General features: G+C 52.9%; 2 non-coding genes across 2 annotated transcripts; both read left to right on the top strand.

Moving 5' to 3' along the window:
* Positions 1 to 11,511: 11,511 nt before the first annotated feature.
* On the top strand, positions 11,512 to 11,585 carry TRNAK-CUU (transfer RNA lysine (anticodon CUU)). The gene has a single exon. It is a non-coding gene; the product is annotated as a tRNA-Lys (tRNA).
* Positions 11,586 to 16,809: 5,224 nt separating this feature from the next.
* On the top strand, positions 16,810 to 16,883 carry TRNAK-CUU (transfer RNA lysine (anticodon CUU)). The gene has a single exon. It is a non-coding gene; the product is annotated as a tRNA-Lys (tRNA).
* Positions 16,884 to 17,091: the final 208 nt, after the last annotated feature.

Genomic DNA, 17,091 nt, shown 5'->3' with positions numbered 1-17,091 from the left:
TGAGAGTAGAGCAGGACTGTCTCCGTGGCGCAATTGGCTACCGTGATAGGCTGTTAACCGAAAGGTTGGAGGTACGAGCCCACCCAGTGGAGGTGAGGCGCTTTTTTTTCGTTGGGCTGATAGCTTTGAAGATAGGTTCTCATGGTGGTCAGAGTGGAGCAGGACTGTCTCCGTGGCGCAATTGGCTACCGCGATAGGCTGTTAACCGAAAGGTTGCAGGTACGAGCCACCCGGCGGAGGTGAGGTGCTTTCTTTCTTTAGGCTGATAGCTTTGAAGATATGTTCTGATGGTGATGGGAGTGGAGCACGACTGTCTCCTTGGCGAAATTGGCTAGCGCGATCGGCTGTTAACCGGCAGGTTGGAGGTTCATGCCCACCCAGTGGTGGTGCGGCGCTTTTTTTCCTTTGGGCTGATAGCTCTGAAGAAATGTTCTGACGGTGGTGAGAGTGGAGCACGACTGTCTTCGTGGCGCAATTGGCTATGCGATCGGCTGTTATTTGAAAGGTTGGAGGTTCAAGCCTACCCAGTGGTGGTGCGGCGCTTTTTTTTCTTTGAGCTGATAGCTTTGAAGATTTGTTCTGATGGCGGTCAGAGTGGAGCACGACTGTCTCCGTGGCGCAAGTGGCTAGCGCGATCGGCTGTTAACCGAAAGGTTGGAGGCACGAGCCCACCCGGTGGTGGTGCGGCGCTTTATTTCTTTGGGCTGATAGCTCTGAAGAAATGTTCTGACGCTGGTGAGAGTGGAGCACGACTTTCTCCGTGGCACAATTGGCTATACGATCGGCTGTTAACCGAAAGGTTGGAGGTTCGAGCCCTCCCGGGAGTGGTGTGTTGCTTTTTTTCTTTGGGCTGATAGCTTTGAAGATATGTTCTGATGGTGTTGAGAGTGGAGCAGGACTGTCTCCGTGGCGCAATTGGCTGGCGCGATTGGCTGTTAACCGAAAGGTTGGAGGTACGAGCTCACATGGTGTTGGTGCGGCGCATTTTTTTCTTTGGGCCGATAGCTTTGAAGATATGTTCTGATGGTGGTGAGAGTGGAGCACGACTGTCTTCGTGGCGCAATTGGCTAGCGCGATCGGCTGTTAACCGAAAGGTTGGAGGTACGAGCCCACCCGGTGGAGGTGCGGCGCTTCTTTTTCTTTGGGTTGATAGCTTTGAAGATATGTTCTGATGGTGGTGAGAGTGGAGCACGACTGTCTCCGTGGCGCAATTGGCTAGCGCTATGGGCTGTTAACCGAGAGGTTGGAGGTTCGAGCCCACCCGGTGTTGGTGCGGCGCTTTTTTTCCTTTGGGCTGTTAGCTCTGAAGAAATGTTCTGACGGTTGTGAGAGTGGAGCACGACTGTATGGCGCAATTGGCTATGTGATCGGCTGTTAAATGAAAGCTGGAGGTTCGAGCCCTGCCGCGAGTAGTGTGTGGCTTTTTTTCTTTGGGCTGATAGCTTTGAAGATATGTTGTGTTGGTGGTGAGAGTGGAGCAGGACTATCTCGGTGGCGAAATTGGCTACCGCGATCGGCTGTTAACTGAAAGGTTGGAGGTTCGAGCCCACCCGGTGGTGGTGCGGCGCTTTTTTTCTTTGGGCTGATAACTTTGAAGATATGTTCTAATGGGGCTGAGAGTGGAGCACGACTGTCTCCGTGGCGCAATTGGCTAGCGCGATCGGCTGTTAACCGAAAGGCTGGAGGTACGAGCCCACCCGGTGGTGGTGCGGCGCCTTTTTTCTTTGGGCTGATAGCTCTGAAGAAATGTTCTGCCGGTGGTTAGAGTGGAGCACGACTGTTTCCGTGGCGCAATTTGCTACGCGATCGGCTGTTAACGGAAAGGTTGGAGGTTCGAGCCCTACAGGGAGTGGTGTGTTGCTTTTTTTTCTTTGGGCTGATAGCTTTGAAGATATGTTCTGATGGCGGTGAGTGGCGCAGGACTGTCTCCGTGGCGCAATTGGCTAGCGCGATCGGCTGTTAATCGAAAGGTTGGAGGTACGAGCTGTCCCGGTGGTGGTGCGGCGTTTTTTTTTTTCTTTGGGCTGATAGCTTTGAAGATATGTTCTGATGGTGGTGAGAGTGGAGCACGACTGTCTCCGTGGCGCAATTGGCAAGCGCGATCGGCCTTTAACCGAAAGGATGGAGGTTCGAGCCCACCCGGTGAAGGTGCGGCGCTTTTTTTTTCTTTTTGCAGATAGCTTTGAAGATATGTTCTGACGATGGTGAGAGTGGAGCACGACTGTCTCCGTGGCGCAATCGGCTATGCGATCGTCTGTTACTGAAACGTTGGAGGTTCGAGCCCTCCGGGGAGCGATGTGTTGCTTTTTATTCTTTGGGCTGATAGCTTTGAAGATATGTTCTGCCGGTGGTTAGAGTGGAGCACGACTGTCTCCGTGGCGCAATTGGCTATGCGATCGGCTGTTAACGGAAAGGTTAGAGGTTCGAGCCCTACCGGGAGTGGTGTGTTGCTATTTTTTCTTTGGGCTGATAGCTTTGTAAATATGTTCTGATGGCGGTGAGTGGCATAGGACTGTCTCCGTGGCGCAATTGGCTAGCGCGATCGGCTGTTAATCGAAAGGTTGGAGGTACGAGCCCACCCGGTGGTGGTGCGGCGCTTTTTTTTTGTTTGGGCTGATAGCTTTGAAGATATGTTCTGATGGTGGTGAGAGTGGAGCACGACTGTCTCCGTGGCGCAATTGGCTAGCGCGATCGGCCTTTAACCGAAAGGTTGGAGGTTCGAGCCCACCCGGTGGTGGTGCGGCGCTTTTTTTTTGGCTGATAGCTTTGAAGATATGTTCTGATGGTGGTGAGAGTGGAGCACGACTGTCTCCGTGGCGCAATTGGCTAGCGCGATCGGCTGTTAACCGAAAAGTTGGAGGAACGAGCCCACCTGGTGGTGGTGTGGCACTTTTTTTTTGTTTGGGCTGATAGCTCTGAAGAAATGTTCTGACGATGGTGAGAGTGGAGCACGACTGTCTCCGTGGCGCAATTGGCTATGCGATCGGCTGTTAACCGAAACGGTGGAGGTTCGAGCCCTCCCGGGAGTGGTGTGTTGATTTTTATTCTTTGGGCTGATAGCTATGAAGATATGTTCTGGTGGTGGTGAGAGTGGAGCAGGACTGTCTCCGTGGCGCGATTGGCTAGTACCATCGGCTGTTAACTGGAAGGTTGGAGGTACGAGCTAATCCGGTGGTGGTGTGGCGCTTTTTTTCTTTGGACTGATAGCTTTGAAGATATGTCCTGATGGCGGTGAGAATGGAGCACGACTGTCTCCGTGGTGCAATTGGCTAGCGCGATCGGCTGTTAACGAAAGGTTGGAGGTACGAGCCCACCCGGTGGTGGTGCGGCGCTTTTTTTTCTTTGGGCTGAAAGCTTTGAAGTTAGGTTCTCATGGTGGTCAGAGTGTAGCAGGACTGTCTCCGTGGCGCAATTGGCTACCGCGATAGGCTGTTAACCGAAAGGTTGCAGGTACGAGCCACCCGGCAGAGGTGAGGTGCTTTTTTTTCTTCAGGCTGATAGATAATGAAGATATGTTCTGATGGTGGTGACAGAGGAGCACGATTGTCTCCGTGGCGCAATCAGCTAGCACCATCGGCTGTTAACCGAAAGGTTGTAGGTTCAAGCCTACCCAGTGGTGGTGCGGCGCTTTTTTTTCTTTGAGCAGATAGCTTTGAAGATTTGTTCTGATGGCGGTGAGAGTGGAGCACGACTGTCTCCGTGGCGCAAGTGGCTAGCGCGATCGGCTGTTAACCGAAAGGTTGGAGGCACGAGCCCACCCGGTGGTGGTGCGGCGCTTTTTTTTCTTTGGGCTGATAGCTCTGAAGAAATGTTCTGACGCTGGTGAGAGTGGAGCACGACTGTCTCCGTGGCACAATTGGCTATGCGATCGGCTGTTAACCGAAAGGTTGGAGGTTCGAGCCCTCCCGGGAGTGGTGTGTTGCTTTTTTTTTTTGGGCTGATACCTTTGAAGATATGTTCTGATGATGTTGAGAGTTGAGCAGGACTGTCTCCGTGGCGCAATTGGCTGGCGCGATTGGCTGTTAACCGAAAGGTTGGAGGTACGAGCTCACATGGTGTTGGTGCGGCGCATTTATTTCTTTGGGCTGATAGCTTTGAAGATATGTTCTGATGGTGGTGAGAGTGGAGCACGACTGTCTCCGTGGCGCGATTGGCTAGCGCGATCGGCTGTTAACCGAAAAGTTGGAGGTACGAGCCCACCTGGTGGTGGTGTGGCGCTTTTTTTTGTTTGGGCTGATAGCTCTGAAGAAATGTTCTGACGATGGTGAGAGTGGAGCACGACTGTCTCCGTGGCGCAATTGGCTATGCGATCGGCTGTTAACTGAAACGGTGGAGGTTCGAGCCCTCCCGGGAGTGGTGTGTTGCTTTTTCTTCTTTGGGCTGATAGCTATGAAGATATGTTCTGGTGGTGGTGAGAGTGGAGCAGGACTGTCTCCGTGGCGCGATTGGCCAGTACCATCGGCTGTTAACCGGATTGTTGGAGGTACGAGCTCATCCGGTGGTGGTGTGGCGCTTTTTTTTCTTTGGACTGATAGCTTTGAAGATATGTCCTGATGGCGGTGAGAGTGGAGCACGACTGTCTCCGTGGTGCAATTGGCTAGCGCGATCGGCTGTTAAACGAAAGGTTGGAGGTACGAGCCCACCCGGTGGTGGTGCGGCGCTTTTTTTTCTTTGGGCTGATAGCTTTGAAGATAGGTTCTCATGGTGGTCAGAGTGGAGCAGGACTGTCTCCGTGGCGCAATTGGCTACCGCGATAGGCTGTTAACCGAAAGGTTGAAGGTACGAGCCACCCGGCGGAGGTGAGGTGCTTTTTTTTCTTTAGGCTGATAGATTTGAAGATATGTTCTGATGGTGGTGAGAGAGGAGCACGAGTGTCTCCGTGGTGCAATTGGCTCGCGCGATCAGCTGTTAAACGAAAGGTTGGAGGTACGAGCCCACCCGGTGGTGGTGCGGCGCTTTTTTTTTCTTTGGGCTGATAGCTTTGAAGATAGGTTCTGATGGTGGTGAGAGTGGAGCACGACTGTCTCCGTGGCGCAATGGGCTATTCGATCGGCTGTTAACAGAAAGGTTGGATGTTGGAGCCCTCCCGGGAGTGGTGTGTTGCTTTTTTTTCTTTGGGCTGATAGCTTTGAAGATAGGTTCTCATGGTGGTGAGAGTGGAGCAGGACTGTCTCCGTGACGCAATTGGCTACCGCGATAGGCTGTTAACCGAAAGGTTGGAGGTACGAGCCCACATGGTGTTGGTGCGGCGCATTTTTTTTTCTTTGGGCGGATAGCTTTGAAGATATGTTCTGATGGTGGTGAGAGTGGAGCACGACTGTCTCCGTGGCGCAATTGGCTAGCGCGATCGGCTGTTAACCGAAAGGTTGGAGGTTCGAGCCCTCCCGCGAGTAGTGTGTTGCTTTTTTTTCTTTGGGCTGACAGCTTTGAAGATATGTTCTGTTGGTGGTGAGGGTGGAACAGGACTATCTCCCTGGCGCAATTGGCCACCGCGATCGGCTGTTAACCGAAAGGTTGGAGGTTCGAGCCCACCCGGTGGTGGTGCGGCGCTTTTTTTCTTTGGGCTGGTAACTTTGAAGATATGTTCTGATGGGGCTGAGAGTGGAGCACGACTGTCTCCGTGGCGCAATTGGCTAGCGCGATCGGCTGTTAACCGAGAGGTTGGAGGTACGAGCCCACCCGGTGGTGGTGCGGCGCTTTTTTTTCTTTGGGCTGATAGCTCTGAAGAAATGTTCTGCCGGTGGTTAGAGTGGAGCACGACTGTCTCCGTGGCGCAACTGGCTACGCGATCGGCTGTTAACGGAAAGGTTGGAGGTTCGAGCCCTACCGGGAGTGGTGTGTTGCTATTTTTTCTTTGGGCTGATAGCTTTGAAAATATGTTCTGATGGCGGTGAGTGGCATAGGACTGTCTCCGTGGCGCAATTGGCTAGCGCGATCGGCTGTTAATCGAAAGGTTGGAGGTACGAGCCCACCCGGTGGTGGTGCGGCGCTTTTTTTTTCTTTGGGCTGATTGCTTTGAAGATATGTTCTGATGGTGGTGAGAGTGGAGCACGACTGTCTCCGTGGCGCAATTGGCTAGCGCGATCGGCCTTTAACCGAAAGATTGGAGGTTCGAGCCCACCCGGTGGTGGTGCGGCGCTTTTTTTTTGGCTGATAGCTTTGAAGATATGTTCTGATGGTGGTGAGAGTGGAGCACGACTGTCTCCGTGGCGCAATTGGCTAGCGCGATCGGCTGTTAACCGAAAAGTTGGAGGAACGAGCCCACCTGGTGGTGGTGTGGCGCTTTTTTTTTGTTTGGGCTGATAGCTCTGAAGAAATGTTCTGACGATGGTGAGAGTGGAGCACGACTGTCTCCGTGGCGCAATTGGCTATGCGATCGGCTGTTAACTGGAACGGTGGAGGTTCGAGCCCTCCCGGGAGTGGTGTGTTGCTTTTTTTTCTTTGGGCTGATAGCTATGAAGATATGTTCTGGTGGTGGTGAGAGTGGAGCAGGACTGTCTCCGTGGCGCGATTGGCCAGTACCATCGGCTGTTAACCGGAATGTTGGAGGTACGAGCTCATCCGGTGGTGGTGTGGCGCTTTTTTTCTTTGGACTGATAGCTTTGAAGATATGTCCTGATGGCGGTGAGAGTGGAGCACGACTGTCTCCGTGGTGCAATTGGCTAGCGCGATCGGCTGTTAAACGAAAGGTTGGAGGTACGAGCCCACCCGGTGGTGGTGCGGCGCTTTTTTTTCTTTGGGCTGATAGCTTTGAAGATAGGTTCTCATGGTGGTCAGAGTGGAGCAGGACTGTCTCCGTGGCGCAATTGGCTACCGCGATAGGCTGTTAACCGAAAGGTTGCAGGTACGAGCCACCCGGCGGAGGTGAGGTGCTTTTTTTTCTTTTGGCTGATAGATTTGAAGATATGTTCTGATGGTGGTGAGAGAGGAGCACGACTGTCTCCGTGGCGCAATCAGCTAGCACCATCGGCTGTTAACCGAAAGGTAAGAGGTACGAGCCCATCCGGTGGTGGTGCGGCGCTTTTTTTTCTTTGGGCTGATAGCTTTGAAGATATGTTCTGATGGTGGTGAGAGTAGAGCAGGACTGTCTCCGTGGCGCAATTGGCTACCGTGATAGGCTGTTAACCGAAAGGTTGGAGGTACGAGCCCACCCAGTGGAGGTGAGGCGCTTTTTTTTCTTTGGGCTGATAGCTTTGAAGATAGGTTCTCATGGTGGTCAGAGTGGAGCAGGACTGTCTCCGTGGCGCAATTGGCTACCGCGATAGGCTGTTAACCGAAAGGTTGCAGGTACGAGCCACCCGGCGGAGGTGAGGTGCTTTCTTTCTTTAGGCTGATAGCTTTGAAGATATGTTCTGATGGTGATGGGAGTGGAGCACGACTGTCTCCTTGGCGAAATTGGCTAGCGCGATCGGCTGTTAACCGGCAGGTTGGAGGTTCATGCCCACCCAGTGGTGGTGCGGCGCTTTTTTTCCTTTGGGCTGATAGCTCTGAAGAAATGTTCTGACGGTGGTGAGAGTGGAGCACGACTGTCTTCGTGGCGCAATTGGCTATGCGATCGGCTGTTATTTGAAAGGTTGGAGGTTCAAGCCTACCCAGTGGTGGTGCGGCGCTTTTTTTTCTTTGAGCTGATAGCTTTGAAGATTTGTTCTGATGGCGGTCAGAGTGGAGCACGACTGTCTCCGTGGCGCAAGTGGCTAGCGCGATCGGCTGTTAACCGAAAGGTTGGAGGCACGAGCCCACCCGGTGGTGGTGCGGCGCTTTTTTTTCTTTGGGCTGATAGCTCTGAAGAAATGTTCTGACGCTGGTGGGAGTGGAGCACGACTTTCTCCGTGGCACAATTGGCTATACGATCGGCTGTTAACCGAAAGGTTGGAGGTTCGAGCCCTCCCGGGAGTGGTGTGTTGCTTTTTTTCTTTGGGCTGATAGCTTTGAAGATATGTTCTGATAGCGGTGAGAGTGGAACAGGACTGTCTCCATGGCGCTATTCGCTAGCGCGATTGGCTGTTAACCGAAACGTTGGAGGTTCGAGCCCACCCGATGGTGGTGCGGCGCATTTTTTTCTTTAGGCTGATAGCTTTGGAGATATGTTCTGTTGGTGGTGAGAAAGGAGCACGACTCTCTCCGTGGCGCAATTTGCTAGCGCGATCGGCTGTTAACCAAAAGGTTGGAGGTTCGAGCCCACCCGGTGGTGGTGCGGCGCTTTTTTTTCTTTGGGCTGATAGCTCTGAAGAAATGTTCTGACGGTAGTGAGAGTGGAGCATGACTGTCTCCGTGGCGCAATTGGCTAGCGCGATGGGCTGTTAACCGAAAGGTTGGAGGTTCGAGCCCACCCGATGATGGTGCGGCGCTTTTTTTTCTTTGGGCTGATAGCTTTGAAGATATGTTCTGATGGTGGTGAGAGTGGAGCAGGACTGTCTCCGTGGCGCAATCGGCTAGCGCGATCGGCTGGTAACCGAAAGTTTGGAGGTTCGAGCCCATGCGGTGGTGGAGTGGGGCTTTTTTTTCTTTGGGCTGATAGCTTTGAAGATATGTTGTGATGGTGGTGAGAGTGGAGCACGACTGTCTCCGTGGCGCAATTGGCTAGCGCGATGGGCTGTTAACTGAAAGGTTGGAGGTTCGAGCCCTCCCAGGAGTGGTGTGTTGCTTTTTTTTCTTTGGGTTGATAGCTTTGAAGATATGTTCTGATGGTGGTGAGAGTGGAACAGGACTGTCTCCATGGCGCAATTGGCTAGCACCATCGGCTGTTAGCCGAAAGGTTGGAAGTTCGAGCCCACCCGGTGGTGGTGCGGCGCTTTTTTTTCTTTGGCTCATAGCTCTGAAGAAATATTCTGACGGTGGTGAGAGTGGAGCACGACTGTCTCCGTGGCGCAATAGGCTAGCGCGATTGGCTGTTAACCGAAACGTTGGAGGTGCGAGCCCACCCGATGGTGGTGCGGCGCTTTTTTTTCTTTGGGCTGATAGCTCTGAAGAAATGTTCTGACGGTGGTGAGAGTGGAGCCGGACTGTCTCCGATGCGGAAGTGGCTAGCGCGATCGGCTGTTAACCGAAAGGTTGGAGGTTCGAGCCCACCCGGGAGAGGTGTGTTGCTTTTTGCTTTGCGCTGATAGCTTTGAACATATGTTCTGGTGGTGGTGAGAGTGGAGCGGGGCTGTCTCCATGGCGCAATTGGCTAGCGCGATCGGCTCTTAACCGAAAGGTTGGAGGTTCGAGCCCACCCGGTGGTGGTGCAGCGCTTTTTTTCTTTCGGCTGATAGCTTTGAAGATATGTTCTGATGGTGGTGAGAGTGGAGCACGACTCTCTCCATGGCGCAATTGGCTAGCGTGATCGACTGTTAAGCGAAAGTATGGAGGTTTGAGCCTACCCGGTGGTGGTGCGGCGCTTTTTTTTTCTTTAGGCTGATAGCTCTGAAGAAATGTTCTGACGGCGGTGAGAGTGGAGCACGACTCTCTCCGTGGCGCAATTTGCTAGCGCGATCGGCTGTTAACCAAAAGGTTGAAGGTTCGAGCCCACCCGGTGGTGGTGCGGCGCTTTTTTTTCTTTGGGCTGATAGCTCTGAAGAAATGTTCTGACGGTAGTGAGAGTGAAGCATGACTGTCTCCGTGGCGCAATTGGCTAGCGCGATGGGCTGTTAACCGAAAGGTTGGAGGTTCGAGCCCTCCCGGGAGTGGTGTGTTGCTTTTTTCTTTGCGATGATAGCTTTGAAGTTATGTTCTGATGGTGGTGAGAGTGGAGCACGACTGTCTCCGTGGCGTAATTGGCTAGCGCGATGGGCTATTGACCGAAATGTTGGACGCTCGAGCCCACCCGGTGGTGGTGCGGCGCTTTTTTTCCTTTGGGCTGATAGCTCTGAAGAAATGTTCTGACGGTGGTGAGAGTGGAGCACGACTGTCTCCGTGGCGCAATTGGCTAGCGTGATCGGCTGTTAACTGAAAGGTTTGAGGTTCAAGCCCTCCCAGGAGTTGTGTGTTGCTTTTTTTTCTTAGGGCTGATAGCTTTGAAGATATGTTGTGATGGTGGTGAGAGTGGAACAGGACTGTCTCCATGGCGCAATTGGCTAGCGCGATCGGCGGTTAACCGAAAGGTTGGAGGATCGAGCCCACCCGGTGGTGGTGCGGCGCTTTTTTTTTCTTTGGGCTCATAGCTCTGAAGAAATATTCTGACGGTGGTGAGAGTGGAGCACGATTGTCTCCGTGGCGCAATTGGCTAGCGCGATTGGCTGTTAATCGAAACGTTGGAGGTTCGAGCCCACCCGATGGTGTTGCGGCGCTTTTTTGTCTTTGGGCTGATAGCTCTGAAGAAATGTTCTGACGGTGGTGAGAGTGGAGCAGGACTGTCTCCGTGGCGCAATTGGCTAGCGCGATCGGCTGTTAACCGAAAGGTTGGAGGTTCGAGCTCTCCCGGGAGTGGTGTGTTGCTTTTTTCTTTGCGCTGATAGCTTTGAAGATATGTTGTGATGGTGGTCGGAGTGGAGCACGACTGTCTCCGTGACGCAATTGGCTAGCGCGGTCGGCTGTTAACCAAAAGTTTGGAGGTTCGAGCCCTCCGGGGAGTGGTGTGTTGCTTTTTTTTCTTTGCGCTTATAGCTTTGAAGATATGTTCTGATGGTGGTGAGAGTGGAGCACGACTGTCTCCGTGGCGTAATTGGCTAGCGCGATGGGGTATTAACCGAAAGGTTGGAGGTTCGAGCCCACCCAGCGGTGGTGCGGCGCTTTTTTTTCTTTGGGCTGATAGCTCTGAAGAATTGTTCTGACGGTGGTGAGAGTGGAGCACGACTGTCTCCGTGGCGTAATTGGCTAGCGCGATGGGCTATTAACCGAAAGGTTGGACGCTCGAGCCCACCCGGTGGTGGTGCGGCGCTTTTTTCCTCTGGGCTGATAGCTCTGAAGAAATGTTCTGACGGTGGTGAGAGTGGAGCACGACTGTCTCCGTGGCGCGATTGGCTAGCGCGATCGGCTGTTAACCGAAAGGTTGGAGGTTCGAGCCCACCTGGTGGTGGTGCGGTGCTTTTTTTTCTTTGGGCTGTTAGCTCTGAAGAAATGTTCTGACGGTGGTGAGAGTGGAGCACGACTGTCTCCGTGGCACAATTGCTAGCGCGATGGGCTGTTAACTGAAAGGTTGGAGGTTCGAGCCCTCCCAGGAGTGGTGTGTTGCTTTTTTTTCTTTGGGCTGATAGCTTTGAAGATATGTTCTGATAGCGGTGAGAGTGGAACAGGACTGTCTCCATGGCGCAATTGGCTAGCGCGATTGGCTGTTAACCGAAACGTTGGAGGTTCGAGCCCACCCGATGGTGGTGGGGCGCATTTTTTTCTTTGGGCTGATAGCTCTGAAGAAATGTTCTGACGGTGGTGAGAGTGGAGCCGGACTGTCTCCGATGCGGAAGTGGCTAGCGCGATCGGCTGTTAACCGAAAGGTTTGAGGTTCGAGCCCACCCGGGAGAGGTGTGTTGCTTTTTTCTTTGCGCTGATAGCTTTTAACATATGTTCTGGTGGTGGTGAGAGTGGAGCGGGACTGCCTCCGTGGCGCAATTGGCTAGCGCGTTCGGCTCTTAACCGAAAGGTTGGAGGTTCGAGCCCACCCGGTGGTGGTGCAGCGCTTTTTTTCTTTCGGCTGATAGCTTTGAAGATATGTTCTGATGGTGGTGAGAGTGGAGCACGACTCTCTTCATGGCGCAATTGGCTAGCGTGATCGACTGTTAAGCGAAAGTATGGAGGTTTGAGCCCACCCGGTGGTGGTGCGGCGCTTTATTTTTCTTTGGGCTGATAGCTCCGAAGAAATGTTCTGACGATGGTGAGAGTGGAGCATGACTGTCTCCGTGGCGCAATTGGCTAGCGCTATGGGCTGTTAACTGAAAGGTTGGAGGTTCGAGCCCTCCCAGGAGTGGTGTGTTGCTTTTTTTTCTTTGGGCTGATAGCTTTGAAGATATGTTCTGATGCTGGTGAGAGTGAAACAGGACTGTCTTCATGGCGCAATTGGCTAGCGCCATCAGCTGTTAACCGAAAGGTTGGAGGTTCGAGCCCACCCGGTGGTGGTGCGGCGCTTTTTTTTCTTTGGCTCATAGCTCTGAAGAAATATTCTGACGGTGGTCAGAATGGAGCCGGACTGTCTCCGATGCGGAAGTGGCTAGCGCGATCGGCTGTTAACCGAAATGTTGGAGGTTCGAGCCCACCCGGGAGTGGTGTGCTGCTTTTTCCTTTGCGCTGATAGCTTTGAACATATGTTCTGGTGGTGGTGAGAGTGGAGCGGGACTGTCTCCGTAGCGCGATTGGCTAGCGCGATCGGCTGTTAACCAAAAGTTTGGAGGTTCGAGCCCTCCCGGGAGTGGTGTGTTGCTTTTTTTTGCGCTTATAGCTTTGAAGATATGTTCTGGCAGTAGTGAGAGTGGAGCAGAACTGTCTCCGTGGCGATATTGGCTAGCGCGATGGGCTGTTAACCGAAAGGTTGGAGGTTCGAGCCCACCCGATGGTGGTGCGGCGCTTTTTTTCTTTGGGCTGATAGCTCTGGAGAAATGTTCTGACGGTGGTGAGAGTGGAGCATGACTGTCTCCTTGGCGCAATTGGCTAGCGCGATCGGCTGTTAACCGAAAGGTTGGAGGTTCGAGCCCACCCGGTGGTGGTGCGGCGCTTTTTTCCACTGGGCTGATAGCTTTGAAGAAATGTTATGACGGTGGTGAGAGTGGAGCACGACTGTCTCCGTGGCGCAATTGGCTAGCGCGATCGGCTGTTAACCTAAAGGTTGGAGGTTCGAGCCATCCCGGGAGTGGTGTGTTGCTTTTTTTTCTTTGGGCTGATAGCTTTGAAGATATGTTCTGATGGTGGTGAGAGTGTAGCAGGACTGTCTCCATGGCGCAATTGGCTAGCGCGATCGGCTGTTAACCGGAAAGTTGGAGGTTCGAGCCCACCCGGTGGTGGTGCGGCGCTTTTTTTTCTTTGGGCTGATAGCTCTGAAGAAATGTTCTGACGGTGGTGAGAGTGGAGCACGACTGTCTCCGTGGCGCTATTAGCTAGCGCGATTGGCTGTTAACTGAAACGTTGGAGGTTCGAGCCCACCCGATGGTGGTGCGGCGCTTTTTTTTCTTTGGGCTGATAGCTCTGAAAAAATGTTCTGACGGTGGTGAGTGTGGAGCAGGACTGTCTCCGTGGCGCAATTGGCTAGCGCGATCGGCTGTTAACCGAAAGGTTGGAGGTTCGAGCTCTCCCGGGAGTGCTGTGTTGCTTTTTTCTTTGCGCTGATAGCTTTGAAGATATGTTGTGATGGTGGTGGGAGTGGAGCACGACTGTCTCCGTGGCGCGATTGGCTAGCGCGGTCGGCTGTTAACCAAAAGTTTGGAGGTTCGAGCCCTCCCGGGAGTGGTGTGTTGCTTTTATTTTCTTTGCGCTTTTAGCTTTGAAGATATGTTCTGAGGGTGGTGAGGGTGGAGCACGACTGTCTCCGTGGTGTAATTGGCTAGCGCGATGGGGTATTAACCGAAAGGTCGGAGGTTCGAGCCCACCCGGTGTTGGTGCGGCGCTTTTTTTTCTTTGGGCTGATAGCTGTGAAGAAATGTTCGGACGGTGGTGAGAGTGGAGCGCGACTGTCTCCGTGGCGTAATTGGCTAGCGCGATGGGCTATTAACCGAAAGGTTGGAGGTTCGAGCCCTCCCAGGAGTGGTGTGTTGCTTTTTTTTCTTTGGGCTGATAGCTTTGAAGATATGTTCTGATGGTGGTGAGAGTGGAACAGGACTGTCTCCATGGCGCAATTGGCTAGCGCGATCGGCTGTTAACCGAAAGGTTGGAGGTTCGAGCCCACCCCGGAGTGGTGTGTTGCTTTTTTCTTTGCGCTGATAGCTTTGAAGATATGTTTTGATGGTGGTGGGAGTGGAGCACGACTGTCTCCGTGGCGCAATTGGCTAGCGCGGTCGGCTGTTAACCAAAAGTTTGGAGGTTCGAGTCCTCCCGGGAGTGGTGTGTTGCCTTTTTTTTCTTTGCGCTTATAGCTTTGAAGATATGTTCTGATGGTGGTGAGAGTGGAGCACGACTGTCTCCGTGGCGTAATTGGCTAGCGCGATGGGCTATTAACCGAAAGGTTGGAGGTTCGAGCCCTCCCAGGAGTGGTGTGTTGCTTTTTTTTCTTTGGGCTGATAGCTTTGAAGATATGTTCTGATGGTGGTGAGAGTGGAACAGGACTGTCTCCGTGGCGCAATTGGCTAGCGCGATCGGCTGTTAACCGAAAGGTTGGAGGTTCGAGCTCTCCCGGGAGTGGTGTGTTGCTTTTTTCTTTGCGCTGATAGCTTTGAACATATGTTCTGGTGGTGGTGAGAGTGGAGCGGGACTGTCTCCGTGGCGCAATTGGCTAGCGCGATCGGCTCTTCACCGAAAGGTTGGAGGTTCGAGCCCACCCGGTGGTGGTGCAGCGCTTTTTTTCTTTCGGCTGATAGCTTTGAAGATATGTTCTGATGGTGGTGAGAGTGGAGCACGACTCTCTTCATGGCGCAATTGGCTAGCGTGATCGACTGTTAAGCGAAAGTATGGAGGTTTGAGCCCACCCGGTGGTGGTGCGGCGCTTTTTTTTTTCTTTGGGCTGATAGCTCTGAAGAAATTTTCTGACGGTGGTGAGAGTGGAGCATGACTGTCTCCGTGGCGCAATTTGCTAGCGCGATGAGCTGTTAACTGAAAGGTTGGAGGTTCGAGCCCTCCCGGGAGTGGTGTGTTGCTTTTTTTTTGGGCTGATAGTTTAGGATATGTTCTGATGATGGTGAGAGTGGAGCAGGACTGTCTCCGTGGCGCAATCGGCTAGCGCGATCGGCTGGTAACCGAAAGTTTGGAGGTTCGAGCTCTCCCGGGAGTGGTGTGTTGCTTTTTTCTTTGCGCTGATAGCTTTGAAGATATGTTGTGATGGTGGTGGGAGTGGAGCACGACTGTCTCCGTGGCGCAATTGGCTAGCGCGGTCGGCTGTTAACCAAAAGTTTGGAGGTTCGAGCCCTCCCGGGAGTGGTGTGTTGCTTTTTTTTCTTTGCGCTTATAGCTTTGAAGATATGTTCTGACGGTAGTGAGAGTGGAGCATGACTGTCTCCTTGGCGCAATTGGCTAGCGCGATCGGCTGTTAACCGAAAGGTTGGAGGTTCGAGCCCTCCCGGGAGTGGTGTGTTGCTTTTTTCTTTGCGCTGATAGCTTTGAAGTTATGTTCTGATGGTGGTGAGAGTGGAGCACGACTGTCTCCGTGGCGTAATTGGCTAGCGCGATGGGCTATTGACCGAAATGTTGGACGCTCGAGCCCACCCGGTGGTGGTGCGGCGCTTTTTTTCCTTTGGGCTGATAGCTCTGAAGAAATGTTCTGACGGTGGTGATAGTGGAGCACGACTGTCTCCGTGGCGCAATTGGCTAGCGTGATCGGCTGTTAACTGAAAGGTTTGAGGTTCAAGCCCTCCCGGGAGTGGTGTGTTGCTTTTTTTCTTTGGGCTGATAGCTTTGAAGATATGTTCTGATGGTGGTGAGAGTGTAGCAGGACTGTCTCCATGGCGCAATTGGCTAGCGCGATTGGCTGTTAACTGAAACGTTGGAGGTTCGAGCCCACCCGGTGGTGGTGCGGGGGGTTTTTTTTGGCCTGATAGCTCTGAATAAATGTTCTGACGGTGGTGAGAGTGGAGCACGACTGTCTCCGTGGCGCTATTGGCTAGCGCGATTGGCTGTTAACTGAAACGTTGGAGGTTCGAGCCCACCCGATGGTGGTGCGGCGCTTTTTTTTCTTTGGGCTGATAGCTCTGAAAAAATGATCTGACGGTGTTGAGAGTGGAGCAGGACTGTCTCCGTGGCGCAATTGGCTAGCGCGATCGGCTGTTAACCAAAAGGTTGGAGGTTCGAGCTCTCCCGGGAGTGGTGTGTTGCTTTTTTCTTTGCGCTGATAGCTTTGAAGATATGTTGTGATGGTGGTCGGAGTGGAGCACGACTGTCTCCGTGACGCAATTGGCTAGCGCGGTCGGCTGTTAACCAAAAGTTTGGAGGTTCGAGCCCTCCGGGGAGTGGTGTGTTGCTTTTTTTTCTTTGCGCTTATAGCTTTGAAGATATGTTCTGATGGTGGTGAGAGTGGAGCACGACTGTCTCCGTGGCGTAATTGGCTAGCGCGATGGGGTATTAACTGAAAGGTTGGAGGTTCGAGCCCACCCAGCGGTGGTGCGGCGCTTTTTTTTCTTTGGGCTGATAGCTCTGAAGAAATGTTCTGACGGTGGTGAGAGTGGAGCACGACTGTTTCCATGGCGCAATTGGCTAGCGCGATCGGCTGTTAACCGAAAGGTTGGAGGTTCGAGCCCACCTGGTGGTGGTGCGGTGCTTTTTTTTCTTTGGGCTGTTAGCTCTGAAGAAATGTTCTGACGGTGGTGAGAGTGGAGCACGACTGTCTCCGTGGCACAATTGCTAGCGCGATGGGCTGTTAACTGAAAGGTTGGAGGTTCGAGCACTCCCAGAAGTGGTGTGTTGCTTTTTTTTCTTTGGGCTGATAGCTTTGAAGATATGTTCTGATAGCGGTGAGAGTGGAACAGGAGTGTCTCCATGGCGCAATTGGCTAGCGCGATTGGCTGTTAACCGAAACGTTGGAGGTTCGAGCCCACCCGATGGTGGTGCGGCGCATTTTTTTCTTTGAGCTGATAGCTCTGAAGAAATGTTCTGACGGTGGTGAGAGTGGAGCCGGACTGTCTCCGATGCGGAAGTGGCTAGCGCGATCGGCTGTTAACCGAAAGGTTTGAGGTTCGAGCCCACCCGGGAGAGGTGTGTTGCTCTTTTCTTTGCGCTGATAGCTTTGAACATATGTTCTGGTGGTGGTGAGAGTCGAGCGGGACTGCCTCCGTGGCGCAATTGGCTAGCGCGTTCGGCTCTTAACCGAAAGGTTGGAGGTTCGAGCCCACCCGGTGGTGGTGCAGCGCTTTTTTTTTTTCGGCTGATAGCTTTGAAGATATGTTCTAATGGTGGTGAGAGTGGAGCACGACTCCCTTCATGGCGCAATTGGCTAGCGTGATCGACTGTTAAGCGAAAGTATGGAGATTTGAGCCCACCCGGTGGTGGTGCGGCGCTTTATTTTTCTTTGGGCTGATAGCTCTGAAGAAATGTTCTGACGATGGTGAG

The sequence above is a fragment of the Rhipicephalus microplus genome, unplaced genomic scaffold (genome assembly GCF_043290135.1).
Source record: "Rhipicephalus microplus isolate Deutch F79 unplaced genomic scaffold, USDA_Rmic scaffold_12, whole genome shotgun sequence".
NCBI classification, from domain to species: Eukaryota; Metazoa; Arthropoda; class Arachnida; order Ixodida; family Ixodidae; genus Rhipicephalus; species Rhipicephalus microplus.
The sequence above is the reverse complement of the archived record's forward strand: the minus strand, read 5'-3'. Positions and strand labels throughout refer to the sequence as shown.